Source organism: Palaemon carinicauda, chromosome 4, assembly GCF_036898095.1.
Source record: "Palaemon carinicauda isolate YSFRI2023 chromosome 4, ASM3689809v2, whole genome shotgun sequence".
In the NCBI taxonomy this organism is placed as follows: domain Eukaryota; kingdom Metazoa; phylum Arthropoda; class Malacostraca; order Decapoda; family Palaemonidae; genus Palaemon; species Palaemon carinicauda.
Window position 1 is genome coordinate 5,069,324 of NC_090728.1, and position 17,500 is coordinate 5,086,823.

Genomic DNA, 17,500 nt, shown 5'->3' on the forward strand with positions numbered 1-17,500 from the left:
TAGAAAACTCGAAGATATCTAAACAGGAAGTACACCAATCCTATAACTGCATAAAATTGTGAGAAAACTCTATCTCTCCTAAATTATCTGCATCATTCCCAGAAGAATTTTTTCATGAATTTACATTGGGAAAATAAGTGATTTAACATTATTGAATACCTTAACAGTTTATGGTTTGCAGATGGCATAGTTTTATTTGGTGAATCATGGAAGGTACTACAAAAGATGATAAAAGATTTGATTAAAGAAAGCCAAAATGTAGGACTGAAAATAATGTTCATTAAAAATGATGAGAAACACCAAATAAGTGTCATGGACTAACATCTAGAGATTGTTAATGAATATCGGTAAACTGGACAGACAGTAAGTGTTTTACAGGGCATAAGACCAAAATTAAAAGAATGATAACCATGAGATGTGGAAGTTTGGCTAAACAAAATTATATTATGATAAGTAAAAGGCCACTTTCTCTAAAAAGAGAAGTAATTAATCAGATGGTCCTACCAGTATTAAACTATTTATCATATACTTCAAGCCTTACTAAAGCCTAAGAACATAAGGTAGTTACAATTCTAAGAGCTAGAGAATGAATAATGATGGGAATAATGCTAAGAGACAGAAAAAAAAAAAGGAACTTGGATGCGAGATCGAACTAGAGCAGAAGATATTCTAACAACAGTTAAGAGAAAAAAATGTGTATGGGAAAGACATACGTACAATGAGAATAGCAGATAATAGTTGGATATTAAGAATAAGAGAATGGGTCTCTAGAGATTTGAGCCGAAGCAAGGGAATGATGAGACGACGATAGATTGACGACATAAGAAAATTTGTGGAACTAGAATGGCATGGAAAGACCATACACAGACGCGAGTGGAAAAATATATCAGAGGCATTTGTCTTGTAGTGTACTAATTACGGCTGATGATGATGATGATGATGATGATGATGATGATATAATGTATGTGAGCTTGTCTTGGGACGACAGCCACATCATATCTATAACAATAACACTTTTTAGTCTGGAAAGCTGAATTGGTTTAGGAGTGCATTATGCTGTTTAGTAATCACGTCAATACTTGGAGTATTCTTTTCTTGACAAGTTGGTAAATTTCTATCATATATTCATAGGGGTGACCATAATGCATACTTTTGGTGAAAAAATTCCAGATGTAATTGTACTCAAAATAGCAAAATTATCAGGAACTTCCAATCGTAAGTAAAGATTTTACGTCCGATCGGCGACTTGTTTGTGAATGCTTTGTAAACTAATAAGGTAGTCTCTCTCTCTCTCTCTCTCTCTCTCTCTCTCTCTCTCTCTCTCTCTCTCTCTCTCTCTCTCTCTCTAAAGATCATTCTTGAAATTTACCCTACTGTCACTGCCAATGTGAATTTGATTATTTCTTGACATTACTACCGGTAAAGATGGAACAAACAATAAGGCTTATCATATTCATGTAAAGAAGCTTGTAAGTAAATGTCCATCACCTATCAATGATTTTCCCAAGAAGATTATTCCGTATGTTACCCATTCATTGAGGAACTTTACTAAACCTTTTACCACGTTTCATCCTCTTCTGTCTGTATAGAGTTTAAGTATTTATGTTCATACATATATTATAAACTGATTAAATATTCAGTCTCGGAAACACTGAACCATATTACGAAACGTCAGCTTTACGTTTCAAGTGCATTACTGCATTTGTGTAGCTTTGAATAATATATGTGATCGCAATTTGTATGCAGAATTTTTTCTGAATTTCGAAACACCGGAGAGATCTCAAGAAAAATATCTTCATTAAAACTCCGAAATAAGAAAAAAAAATCTCTAGAAAGTAGTGTTCTAAATGCCTGGTAAGGGAGTGTTGTGATTATAAAGTGCAAGCAGTTAGTTAATAATGCTCTCACTGTGTAATTTTAAGTTTGGCCTGTTTACAGTACGTTCAAGTTTCATATGAGACCACGTGAAATTATCTATCCCGGCCGAATATCTCTCAGACTTTAGAGAACCCTGTAATCATGAAAACACACTGTATGCTTACTTTCTTTAATATTGCTCTTGTGCGTTGGTATTCCTATGATACCATCAAAAGGAAGATTACGTTTGTGAAATTCATGGAAGTAAAATAGGATAAAAAAAAAGTTAAAGGGAAAGTCGCCAAGGAAGATTACCTTTGTGAAATTTCTTGGAAGTAAAAAAAAGGGGGAAGGAAGAGAAATTAAAGGAGAAATCCAAGATGAAGATTACCTTTGTGAAATTCATAGATGTAAAAAAATCAAAGAAAATAAAATAAAGGAAAAACGAAAACGATGATTGATTTGGGAAGTTTCAGCTGAGTTAAAATGCAAAGAAATAAAAAATAAAGGAAAATCAAGAAGGAGGAATAGCTTTAATAAATTCATGGAAGTAAAAAAAGTCTTACAAAATAATCGAGAAGGAAGTTTATCTTTGTGGAATTCATGGAAGCAAAAATGAAAAGAAAGGAAAATAAAAGGAAAAATCGAGAAGGAAGATTACCTTTGATAAACTCATGGAAATAAAAAAATGAAAATTACCTTCGTGAAATTCATGGAAGTAGTAAAGTCAAAGAAAATGAAACAAAAGAAAAATCGAGAAGAAAGATTACCTTTGGACAATTTCACGTAAGTAAAAAAGTGCAAAGAAAAGAAATTAATGGAAAATTGAGAAGGAAGATTATCTTTGTGAAATTCATGGGAGTAAAAAGGGCAGAGAGAATAAAAGGAAGGAAATATCAGGAGGGAAGATTATCTTTGTGAAATTCACGGAAGTAAAAATTAAAAGGAAGGAAAATAAGGAAAAAAAATAGAAGTAAGATTACCTTTGATAAATTCATGGAAGTAGAAAAAGGCAAAGATAATCAAATGCATGAAAAACCGATAAGGAAGTTTATCTATGTGAAATTCATGAAAGTAAAAACTTCAAAGACAAGAAAATAAATAGAAAATCGATAACGAAGGTTAACTTTGTGAAATTCATGGAAGTAAAAAGGAAAAGAAAATAGAATAAATGAAAAATCGAGAAGGGAGATCAGCTTTCTAAAATTTCATGGAAGTAAAAAAGGCAAAGAAAAGATAATAAACGGTGAATAAAAACAAAACCAGGAAAAAAAAGTATGAAACATTTCCATACATATCGAGCTTGTGAGGACAAAATAAATAAGGGGAGCTATTGGTAATCTCATTTCAAAATATAAATTTTACGTTCTTACTTTTTTCAAGATGTAGAGTGTGACCTTTTGATTCTTTGGGAAAGTGGCTTAATTGATTGTTATTAATATACTTAATATTTAGTTATTAGTTTTTAATAAAATGTTTTGACGTTTTACCCTTCTTATTTTATTGACATTTATACATACACACACACACACACACACACATATATATATATATATATATATATATATATATATATATATATATATATATATATATATATATATATATATATATATATATATATATATATATATATATATATATATATATATATATATATATATATATATATATATATATATATATATATATATATATATATATATATATAATCGGAAGTAATTATGCAGGTCTAATTCTTTTTCTTTTTTGCTACGAGCCACTACTGTCTAAATTATCGTTAACAGAAACTACTGCAATAGACATATTGAACAGTATTTTAACCTATTGTGCTGTTTTTCAACACCATATCAGTCAAAGGCCTGTTTTACGTACAGCTGATACTCAAGTTTTCCATTAATTTCTTGAATCCTGGTTCCATTTTCCTCTTTGCAAAGCATTCAACGCTATGATTGTTGACATTGTACTAGATGTGTAGAGGCAAAGGGCTGCTAGATGCAGAAAATTCGTTGTCATTAGTTACCTCCTACACAGAAAGAACAGTTTGCACTTTTACTTTTAACTTCCACAGCCTGTCTAATATATCGGTGAATTCTTTGGTTAGTGATTCTATTCCTTAATTCTATGCCACAGCTTCTAGATTTTCTTAATTCTTTGCTGTTAAACATATGCTCTGTTGTATCATAAATATTTATTCTCACCAGCCATGCCAAAACGTCCTAACTCCCTGCACCCTGTATTCTAATTTAGTTTTCTATTTACTGTACAAATGCTAAATCTGTAATAGACTTATACGGTGTCCTATGTCGAAGTCCTGCCAATTAGAACAATATTTGAAAAACTTCCGTTATCTAAAATAGGATTGCTGTGTCTTTAAAACCTCGTGCAGTAATCTTTCGTGACAAAGGTGATAATGTATGGTTATCCCCTTGCTCTGCCACTCGCCCTTTTGTACAACTCTCCCTCACTGCACAAGCCCAAATATGTGAAGGAAGAGTAAAGAGACTGACAACAAATGATCCAGAGACCTTCAAAGATTATCTCTCTCTCTCTCTCTCTCTCTCTCTCTCTCTCTCTCTCTCTCTCTCTCTCTCTCTCTCTTGAAAGCCGATGACTTGAGAAAATCAAGAATGTTAAAGACAAATATTAAGTTAAGGTTCGCATGAAGCAATGTGTGTATTATCTGCGACATGAGGGTTTAAGACGAATGTACCCTAACTACGAAATGAATAATGTTCGAAGAATGAATTTCTGAAACAGAAATTAAAATTCAATATAATTTTGCACCTAGTACTCATTGCAATGTGCTATGAAGATTTTAAATCAATAACCCGCACAAACAGACTGATCTTGAAGAACTGTAAATACAGGAACACAAGACACAATGGCAGACAGAAATTTTGGACCGGAAATTTTACGGAAATGGTTGAAAGCTCAGAAGATTTAATTTCCTTCCTCAAAAAGTTTGTTTATTTTCGACCAAGAAAGTCCGCGTAACTCCAACATATTTTCTTTGTAAACTATAAACTTTGTGAGCAGAAATCTTCCATGAAAACAAATATATTTTCAACAAGAAAGCAATGCAGGAAATAAACATGCCGAGAAGCTGTCAAGTCATTCAATGAGCCTCGGGGGTAAAATAAAGATGTTTGTGTATCAAGAAAAATAAATATTTCATAAAGTTTCCACTTGTAAAGCTGGAGTCAGGTCTGAGCTCAAAATCATTAATTTACGAGGTGGCGGTCGTTGATTTGTTGTAGATCAAGGAAGCGAAAATCCAAAAACTGTCGGCCGAAACATTGGGGTTTTCAGTCCTTCACTTTTTTTATTTATCAAAAGCAAAATAGTTGGAAGGTGGAATCTCTGGTAATGATAATCATCCAAACAAACGGCCTTTGCTTGATTATATTTGTTAAGGACTTTGTAACTATAGTGTATCTACTTGTGTAAGATCTCATGAGTGCTATGATGATTAGAAGCAGGGTTGTAACGGCTCTTCTGATTTAATGTTTAGCAGCAAAATCCTATTCTATGTGATATAAACATTTGCATTCCATTACCTGCTTTACCTATTAGTTGATTAAGAAACGATTGTACAACAGAAGTACTATCTTCAAAATTCGATAGTTTAAAAAGGTAGTTTGTTTACTGTTAAAATAGGATTATTATCCAACCCGATGTGTCTAAAGGATAATTAGATATAAATGGTAATAAAATAGATCCAAGGAAAAAATTATTATATATAAAGATGATAAAATATAATAATAAAAATTTTTCTTCTAGAATATGTTGAACATTAAAAAGCTGAGAAACTCTCGGAGTCCGATAAAATTTTAGACCGTTTTCTGCCACAGAACCAATTTTCTTTGTTTTCTAAATGTATTGCATTCATATGGATTACGTTTTATGGTTAAAATCGCATAACATTCCCTGTATACTATACTATACTATCCTATACTACACTATAGTATACTATACTATACTATACTGTACTAATTCATGTATATTGGCTGCCGATTAAAGCGAGAATTGAATTTAAAATATGTACTATAACCCACCAAGTTATCAAAAGCGGTCGTCCAAAATATTCAAGGGAATTACTACATATTGTGCAACCAACAAATCTTCCTGATACGAGAATAGTTGCATATAGTTTCAAACTATCAGAACCTAGATAGATATCTACTGTAGGATCTAAAGCCTTTAAGTATGCGGCCCCGAGACTATACAATAGGCCACCACGAGACATCCGAATAATTGAAGATATTAAGGCTTTCAAGAGGAAACTGAAGATCTTATTTTGTGAGTGTTTTGACAGTGATGATCAAACAGTTGTGAAATGTTAAACGCTCCCGAATGAAGATCATAAAACAACCGAGGAGGTCCTGTAGAGAGTAGGGTTTCCCTGCTGTACAGGACCCCATTAGCAGTCTTTGTGTAAAGTAAGTAAAGTATTTGGGAATACTCTCATGAGGTACGCACTTCAAAATCCTATGGGTTAATCTTGTGTCACCGATACAAAATCTTGTTAAAATGAGCGTCGAGCTCCTCTGTGTTCATGACTCCTAAGAGGAACAAGGGTTTTCCATTTAGTTACTATAAATATGTTTTAGTTTGCTTACATAATCCTTATCATCATCATCATAATCATCTCCTCCTACGCCTATTGACGCAAAGTTTCTCACACAATCCTTAACGGGAGTTTAACGTCAAGATGTGATGAATCTATAGCTGATTTAGCAGCTGCATCTAATATTATATTACTATCATTATCTGGGTTGGATCAATTTTTAAAACAATGGTCCTTATCAAATAGTTGGATAGGAAGAACATCAGAAGCTCATACTCAGTTCCAATGATCTTTGTTGAGATCAATGGCAATCGTCTTGTTTCAAAATTGATCTCTTATTCATTTAACGTAATTTCTCCTGTTTTTATTTCTTAATTTTTCTCTAAGTTTAATTTTAATGCACATTTTCATATTGGTGGGCCTTCCCATATTCTATTGTTATATAGAACATAATGCTTTCAATAATAATTTGGTGAATGTTATGGATCCCTTTCCATTTATTTTATTTGAGAGTTATATGTATCATACACAAAACATAATTCTTTTTTTACAAAGCATTCCGTCTATCATCTCCTTTCAAATAAAAATTACTGACCATATCAAATCAAAGTATATATTATTTTCCAATTAAACAGAACAAAACTGTAACTGTTCGCTAAAGATAGTTTCTGTGAGAAGTTGGTTGTTTCTTTTGGACAAAAAGATGAAATTTTAGAGTGGTCTTTTGCAAGTCAACACGGATGTCAACGTAACTTTCAAGTTATTCCGACTTTTCGTTTTTATAGTGATAAGTTATGAAGATTATAATTTATAATTACTTATAACCACAATTGAATCAGAGCTCCCATGGCTCTGTTTGCTATGAATATTATAATTTATAATTACTTATAACAACAATTTAATCAGAGCTTCCATGGCTCTGTTTGTCAGACTAGGGTAGGGTTGAGTCAACGAATATCAGAATTATGAAATGCTCTTTGAATTAAAGTTTGTTTGTAACATATCCTTGCATCTACTCAACAGTGTCTTCTTAGCTAAGGTATCTATATTTTTAAAACACCTATATTACGAAAGCAAGGATTACAAATTGTATGTTAAAGTAAGTTTATAGTAAGTACACTATTATATTTAATCATATATGTACTAAAACAAAATTGAACGGCAGGAACCAGAAAAAGACTTTTTACAATGCAGATTATACATTGCATTCAGATCTCCATAAATTGTACCATCCTTTACGAAGCAGAGATGCCATCCTTGAGACGTTGGAAAGTGGCCCCAGCATTACGAAGACCAACACTGGAGTAATTGAAGGTGTATACACCAAACGGAGTGGTGATGGCGGTCTTGGGGATGTCTTCTGAGTTCATAGGCACCTGATAATACCCCTTCAGGAGGTCGACCGTGGAGAAAACCTTCGCTTTGTGCAGGTAGAAGGTCACATCGGCAATGTTTGGGAGGGGGAAGTGACCCGGTTTTGTTTGCATGTTCAGGCGCCTGTAATCCCCGCACCGACGGAGGTAGCCGTCTTTCTTCGGGACGATGTGTAAGGGCGATGACCATGGGCTGGAGGCCTTTTGGCAAAGGCCCATTTCCTCCATTTCGGCGAATGTCTGTTTGGTGGCTACCAATCGTTCCGGTGCCAGATGTCTGAATTTTGCGAAGACTTGGGGTCCCCGTCGTCTTCATATGGTGATAAATACCGTGCTTGGCAGGAGCCGTGGGCGTTTGGTGAAGTTCTGGACAGAAAACTTTCGAGTACGACGTGAGGAGGTGGGCGTAGGCATCCGTGGGTGAGCTGATGTGGAGAGCGAGGTTGGAGGGGTCGGGTTGAAGAGGTGTCAACAAGTACGAGTATGCGTTGACCAATCATCAGTGGGCGACATCGACCAGAAGGTGGAAATGAGAGAGGAAATCTGCGCCAAGGATTGGCAATGTGACGTCAGCAACGAGAAACTTCCAATCTTGTTATTCATTATTTCTCCTAAACCAACGTTATGGAAATTATTTTTTATTTTTTTTTTACAGTCCTTCCATAGGACACTGATAAGGAAACGACTGAATCTAGCCAAAAAATATTTAGCAAACTCTGCTCACAGATATCGTGATTAGCACCACCTGCTTACAACTGATTTATGTAAACATAATAATAATAATGATAATAATAATAATAATAATAATAATAATAATAATAATGACAGGAGCTATCAGAGATTTCTGACCTTTGGCAAATGTTAACGGAGTCATGAATGATGTAATATCTATCTGTGGTAGAAATTTGGTCAGAATTTGTCATGTTTCAACGTGATCTTTTAAATAGCATAAAATAGAAATCTGGATATAGAGTGCGGAACCGGATCCCTATCATTTCCAAAATTTAATGGGTTCGTACATACCATAATTCTTGGATAAAACTGGGCGATACGGCCATGGCGATGTGGTGAGATGTAGATTTTAGCAAAATTTTTAGCATATCGCCATACATCCCCATTCATAGCGGGTGTGTTTCATGCCAAATCCCACGGACCGAGATGAGCGTCGTCACGTGTGCTATAACATCCCAGGTTGCCACATGTCGTCACAACGCTGGCGGACAAAATGAAACCTTCCCTATTTTTTTGCCTAGTGTGCAGTGATTGTCGAGCACCTATGATAGAACATGTGTAAGAAGGTAACGCATCGCATTATCCGTATTCTGTTTCGCCGTTATTGCTTACCTAATCACCTCGCAAAACTACATATGTGAGATATCTCCCTATGGAATAATATGTGGCAATATGCATCACTGTACATACGTTCAGCACTGGTATATATAAGAGAGAGAGAGAGAGAGAGAGAGAGAGAGAGAGAGAGAGAGAGAGAGAGAGAGAGAGAGAGAGAGAGAGAGAGAAAGAGAGAGAGATAGCTCACTCAAGTAGATGGACGATATAGACAAAAATGAGAAATCATGTTTGTAAAGACTTGCTTATGCAGTTATGACTTGAAAAAGAGAGAGAGAGAGAGAGAGAGAGAGAGAGAGAGAGAGAGAGAGAGAGAGAGAGAGAGAGAGAGAGAGAGAGAGAGATAGCTCACTCAAGTAGATGGACGATATAGACAAAAATGAGAAATCATGTTTGTAAAGACTTGCTTATGCAGTTATGACTTGAAAAAGAGAGAGAGAGAGAGAGAGAGAGAGAGAGAGAGAGAGAGAGAGAGAGAGAGAGAGAGAGAGAGAGAGAGAGAGAGAGAGAGAGAGAATATTGTGTCATATTCTAAATAAAATACAAACCCTGAACATCGTAACAAATGAAATATATACGGGTGGAAGCAAAGCTTGTTTTTACGATATAAAATGTGATTGAAAACTTAGTATAAGGGAGTCATCCCCTGGATCACGCATACCGCAAACCATATCGCATGCATATCATGTACACAAAGATCACTACCGCAAAGTGCCGTACCAATTGAGATGTCATAAATTGACCACTGTGATGTACTGTATGTACAGTGTCCTGCGCTTCGAAAAATATGTGCCAAAATGTGAATTAAGAGCGCCTGCGATTTTCCAATTATCGGGATTTTTCCATATCTCCCCTGATCGCAAGTGTGATCCCAGCTTAAGATTTATCTGTGGGGAAAATTTCCTCAAAATCTGTTAAGTAGTTTTGATGTAATCATGTCCACAGACATACAGCAAATAAATAGATAAATAGAATAGAATCCGGATCATCATCAAAATTTCATGGGGTCATCCATGACCTAAGACTATCGATAGTAAAACTTTCATCAAAATATGTCGAGTAGTTTTCACATAATCATCTCCACAGAAACATAGACAGATAAATAAATAAATAAACTAGAATCTGGAACATCTCCGAAATTTAATGGGATCGTCCATGATGTGATATCTATCTGTGGTGAAAATATCGTCAAAATCTATCGAGTAGCTTTGATGTAATCATGTCCACAGACACACAGACAGATAAATACATAAATAAACTAGAATCAGAATCATCTCCAATATTTAATGGGGTCGTCCATGGCGAAGATCTATCTGTCATGAAAACTTCGTCAATATTTATCTAGTAGTTTTATGTAATCATGTCCAAAGACTCACAGACAAATAAATAAATAAACTAGAATCAAGATCATCTCCAAAATTTAATGGGGCCGTCCATCATCCTAAGATCTATGTGTGGGGAAAACATCGCCAAAATCTATCGAGTGGTTTTAACGTAATCATGTCCATAGACAAACAAACACATAAATGAATAGATAAACTAGAATCGGGGTCATCTCCAAAACTCTATGGGGTTGTACCAACCGTGTGTCGCACGTTCGTACATAGTTTATTTTGTGCTTGTATCTTCGCTCTCCCCTCGCACTAAAAAGAACCTGAAAAGACATGTCTTGTTTCTCCTCTGTAACATTGTCTGTATTTTGAACACTCTCCTTTATATACAAAAGTTCAAGGCAACAAGAATTTTCATGTTCAAAATGCATACAATGTTACAAAGGAGAAACAAGACATGTCTTTTCAGGTTCTTTTTAGTGCGAGGGTAGAGCGAAGATACAAGCACAAAATGAACTATGTACGAACGTGCGACACACGGTTGGTACAGGGTTGTCTATGACCTAAGATCTCTTTGTACAGAAAATACCGTCAAAATCCGTCAAGTACTTTTGGCGTAATCCTGTAAGCAGACACAAACACAGATGAATAAATAAGTCAACTTGATCGCATTACCTATGCAATGAGGTAATATTGAGAGAGATCATAGGTAATTATACCTTAAATAATCTATTTCGAGAGAAGCGAGTCATGGTGGACTAGTGACTAGTTCAATGATGGTCAATTATGATGCTTGTGACAGTGCATGATAATGATTTTAGGCTGGACACAGAGATAACCCACTACTCCCAGCCCTTCCATTTCCTGGTGTCGGTAATTTATAAGAGGTGCAGTACTCCCTTGATCCATGTTGTTTGCAATGTTGGTTACAAACCTAATTTAGGATTAAATTAGATTTTCTTCCAATTGTCTAGGATAAAAACCCTATAAGCCAAGAAAATCAGGTATGAGTTCCACCCTCCTTCTCGGAGGCAGGGATGACACAGATTGTAGTGACATAACCAATGTCTTATAGGTTGTTAAAGGACCACCTTAAAGAAAACTATCTCGAAAGTGGTCAGAAAAAAAAATATATAAAATATAATGTTTGCGACTATACAGAAAATGGGGCAAAAGATTCTATAGCTTCATTAGGATAGTCAATTCCATAACCATATCACCAAGTGGTCATAAAGGTGTGTTGTCCGCATAACATACACAGAAGGGGAGGTCCCCTAAGGTGCCATCCATGAGACGTTGAAATGTGGCCCCAGCATTACGAAGGCCAAAACAGGAGTAATTGAAGGTGTATGTACCAAACGGAGTGGTGATGGCGGTCTTGGGCATGTTATCTTGGTTCATAGGCACCTGATAATACCCCTTCAGGAGGTCGAGCGTAGAGAAAACCTTCGCTTTGTGTAGGTAGGAAGTCACATCGGCAATGTTTGGGAGGGGGTAGTGATCCGGTTCTGTGCAGACTCGTACTTGTCGACGCCTCTTCATCCCGCCCCCTCTAACCTCGCTCTCCACATTAGCGCACCCACAGATGCCTACGCCCACCTCCTCACGTCGTTCCCCGAAGTTTTCCGTCCAGAACTTCACTAAACGCCCACGGCTCCTGCCAAGCACGGTATTTATCACCATATTAAGATGACGAGACCCCCAGTCTTCGCAAAATTCAGACGTCTGGCACAGGAACGATTGTCAGCCGCCAAACAGACGTTCGCCGAAATGGAGGAAATGGGCCTTTGCCAAAAGGCCTCCAGCCCATGGTCGTCACCCTTACACATCGTTCTGAAGAAAGACGGCTCCCTCCCTCCGTGCGGGGATTACAGGCGCCTGAACATGTAAACAGAACCGGATCACTACCCCCTCCCAAACATTGCCGACGTGACCTCCTACCTGCACAAAGCGAAGGTTTTCTCTACGCTCGACCTCCTGAAGGGTTATTATCGGGTGCCTATGAACGCAGAAGACATCCCCAAGACTGCCATCGCCATTCCGTTTGGTACATACACCTTCAATTACTCCTGTTTTTGGCTTCTTAATGCTGGGGCCACATTTCAACGTCTCATGGATGGCACCTTAGGGGACCTCCACTTCTGTGTATGTTATGTGGACGACACACTTGCACTCTGCAACGCACGTCTTCCTGCGCAACGACACTACCAAGCCACCGCTAACGCCCCCTTACATGGGCCCTTTCCTTGTGATCCGACGCAGTCCGAAAGCATTCATACTAAACATTCGTGGCAAAGAAGACTGGGTCTCCATTGATCGTCTAAAACCTGCTTATCTCCTGCCAGATGACCCGCCTACAGTTCGCCTCTCTAGATCAGGGCGCCCTATTTAACATGTACAGTACGTCATTTCGGGGGGGGGGGGGGCATGTACCAACCGTGTGTCGCACGTTCGTACATAGTTCATTTTGTGCTTGTATCTTCGCTCTCCCCTCGCACTAAAAAGAACCTGAAAATACATGTCTTGTTTCTCCTCTGTAACATTGTCTGTATTTTGAACACTCTCCTTTATATACAAAAGTTCAAGGCAACAAGAATTTTCATGTTCAAAATACATACAATGTTACAGAGGAGAAACAAGACATGTCTTTTCAGGTTCTTTTTAGTGCGAGGGGAGAGCGAAGATACAACCACAAAATGAACTATGTATGAACGTGCGACACACGGTTGGTACAGGGTTGTCTATGACCTAAGATCTATTTGTACAGAAAATACCGTCAAAATCCGTCAAGTACTTTTGGCGTAATCCTGTACGCAGACACAAACACAGATGAATAAATAAGTCAACTTGATCGCATTACCTACGCAATGAGGTAATATCGAGAGAGATCATAGGTAATTATACCTTAAATGATATATTTTGAGAGAAGCGAGCCATGGTGGACCAGTGACTAGTTCAATGATGGTCAATTAAGATGCTTGTGGCAGTGCATGATAATGATTTTAGGCTGGACACAGAGATAACCCACTACTCCCAGCCCTTCCATTTCCTGGTGTCGTTAATGTATAAGAGGTGCAGTACTCCCTTGATCCATGTTGTTTGCGATGTTGGTTACAAACCTAATTTAGGATTAAATTAGATTTTCCTCCAATTGTCTAGGATAAGAACCCTATAAGCCAGGAAAATCAGGTATGAGTTCCACCCTCCTTCTCGGAGGCAGGGATGACACAGATTGTAGTGACATAACCAATATCCTATAGGTTGTTAAAGGACCACCTTAAAGAAAACTATCTCGAAAATGGTCAGAAAAAAAAAACATAAAATAAAATGTTTGCGACCATACAGAAAATGGGGCAAAAGATTCTATAGCTTCACTAGGATAGTCAATTCCATAACCATATCACCAAGTGGTCATAAAGGCAGATTTCACAAAGTACGATGGACGAAATCTGGTGGATCACTGATAGGGCTCTGTTCAAATATACTTTCAGGATCAAATATAAATATTCTTAAAATATTTTTTTCAAAAATAGATATAAATAAAATTATCAGTTGTTAGTAAATGTAAGATGAAAATATTTTGTTCAATAGACAATATAATTTAAACACATATCGGGCGAATGAGTATGAAAATATTATTAAACTTTTCTTTCTACAGTGCACGGTTTCAGATATACAGGATAAAATTACCAAAATATTTAGGAAAGACAATACAATTTATTTGGATATTCACTAAACACAACATCAAGGGTCTTTGATCATATTTCACATAAATGTCATACACTATTTATCGCTCAGAAAGTAAACCAAGTTACAATGTAAGATCGAGGCAGGGTATGTTTTTTTATTTGCATCATTTTAATTAGACATAGACTCTACATCTAATTGTTAATTTGCAGACCTGTATTTTGTATCTAATAATGAAAGAATATGTTCCAACATTAAAACACATATGTGCAACATGTATGGGGTTTGGGGGTGCGTGGGTGGTTTGCCCTATACCCGTCAGGAGCTCTTTTCTCTTTGTCAGAGTCTGACACTTGACTCTCTTGAGTCGATCTACCGTCTGTTGCTGTCAACTGAATAACTAGTAGAGATATTAATTTTCATAGAATCAAACCTAAACCAAATACTCCTCACTATTATATCAAATCTATGAAGACATTGCTGCATAATGCAAACAAGTTCATACATTTGGCAACATTTATATGAAAATTTGCGTGTGTCTTTACACATTGTTGCCAAAGTGATATTCAGTATTGAAAACATCTAGTTTCCTGTGTCCAAAGTTGGACACTTTTACCCTTTTTATCTTAGAACAAACAGAAAGTCAAAAAACATAAAAAAAGCAAATAAAAGCAACCAATCTTCTTGTTGGCTTCATATATATATATATATATATATATATATATATATATATATATATATATATATATATATATATATATATATATATATATACACGTTTATATTTTTATTTAAGAGCAACTTGGAATCAAGTTATAACGAAAACTTAACCATTCACGAGTATTTGTCTACTTGTTCAAGACTTACATGTTACACTGGTATTGTACAGTGTATGGTTTTGGAGACAATAGCACTTCTTTCCTCATTGCATCAACAAAAAAAAAAAAAAATAAAAAAAAAAATAAAAGGCTTCATTGAAATGCCTACCTTTTATTGCCCTCTGGGAGTTGATGGAATATCATAGTGGGGCATTTCCAACGATAATTTGACCAAGTTACTGATGAAAAAAAATCCACTACTTTTGTTCCCAGCCATTTAATCACATCTCACCGAGCTACCTAAGCAACCACTTGGCAGCGGCACAATGGAAAAAATCTCGCATTTTGGCGGTAGTAGACTGTTTTAATGAAGTTCTACGATCACTGACAACAGGCCTAGTCTATATTGACAGCTCGTCAAGATAGACTAGGCTTGGTGTCAAGAATAATTAATTTTTGTTACTTTAACGTTATGTTTTGTCTTGTCCTTTACTTCAGAGTGCCAAAGAAAGGTAGCGAGAGAGAGAGAGAAAAAAAAATAATTAGTTTAATGATTGTAGTGAGTCACGTTCGGTTGGTTAAATATTTTTAATCAGATACATAAAGGATGGTAGAAAAAAGTCTTGAGGAATCAAATTTTTTTCAATTACTGCAGCAAGAACACATTATTTACGTTATATGTTTGGATTTATTGCGAGTATTGGAAGTACTATCATTTAGATTGTCAGCGAGTAATATTTCACCTTAGATTAATGTGGCTGTGAATAATAGAATATGTTTAATGTTATTCATTTTGATTATAGTGTGATAACATAGTTATCGAAAATTATTTGCAAGTGTGTTTTTTTTATCTATTTTAAATCCTTACCTTGGATTCCCTTTTAATTCCAACTGAAGGCAATTGATTAATCCCTCATCTTCTTAGGAATGAGAATATTTGCATTGAATTAGAAGCTAAAATTGAATTGAATTTGACTACAATTGGGATATTGACTTGTCTGATGATGTATTGTTCTTGGAAATGTTGATGATGGTAATGACAATATTGATTGCTCAGACGTACGGAATTGTGGTGAAAGTGCCATGCATACATTCTAGTCTATTGCGTGGTGGACGATTTCTGTGTTCATACATGGCTATCTATCTATCTATCTATCTATCTATCTATCTATCTATCTATCTATCTATCTATCTATCTATCTATATATATATATATATATATATATATATATATATATATATATATATATATATATATATATATATATATATGATTTTATTTATATCTAATTTGTGCATTGAAGAAATGAAACCCAGCCCGTTAAAGGAGCTTCTCTTATGCAGATTTAAGATTTATATGTAAATTACGTAAGACCTTCATCGTTCATTTCATTGTATTCTTTATTGAAGTTTGTTTATGTAAATTTACGTTATTTTTAAGAATTAACTTTTTATTTCACGTATGTTTGTTACGAAGTCTTACATAATCTATTTGAGAGGTGCATTGGTGTCCATCTGAGAGTTGCCTGAAAACCCCTGATTAGCCTCTTAACATTTATGTGTAGTTGGAAACACTAACTCCCTTAGGCAAATGCCCCGCGCTTCCCAAATCTTTTTGAAACTTCTGGAAATAACCGTAGGGATTTCACATAAAAGATGACACCAAGGTTAGGTTACGCAGGTAGAGATAGAGAATACCAGCCTTAAGATTGACATCTCCTCACCTCTCTTACTCCTGCAGCCCAGTGTATTGTTTTATAATGTAATCAGTACGTTTGTGTGTCATCTCCTAAATGACTGTACCCCAAAGCAAATCATGTGACGAAAAGATACGTATAAAAAAAGAAAGAAAGGTGATTTTGATTCATTTTATTAGGAAGAGTGTTGGCATTTTGTAAAGTTTTATAAACGGCCCTGTAGAAAGGATAGATTATGTAACATGATCTGGTTATATATTTTTCATTAGGTGTTTAACTTAAATATTGTATTATTCAGATCAAATTTTTTAGCTTTTGCATAATTTTCATTGTATTATTTCTTTTCTTGATCTAATGTTTATTCATTTATATATTTGTTCAAGTCAAGTTAAAATGTAATTTACAGATCGTAACATTTTTTTTTCGAGCGACTTATTTTGTTATTAAGTGAATTGTTTTCAGTGTTGTATTTTATATAAAATATATTCACTCTTGTAAAGAATGTATTATTCCAATCATCGTTGTTTGGACCCAGATTCTGCTTGTATCCTGTTAAGAACACTAATGAGTCATAAATAATACTTCATCGTAATTACCCAGTATAGTTTGAGTGTACTTTAGAGACTTTTGGATATTTAGTGTATTATATATTGCTTGTCATTGACTTTTATTTTTCTTCGTGGCCAAGTGGTAGTCACTGTCTTTAAAAGTTTGCCGGACCAAGGTTCGTCTCCCGGCCGGTCACAAGCTCTTGTCTATGTGTGATTTCGCCTGGGGCTCTGATCCCGAGGTCGTTAAGAGAATCCAGACATTAATGTAG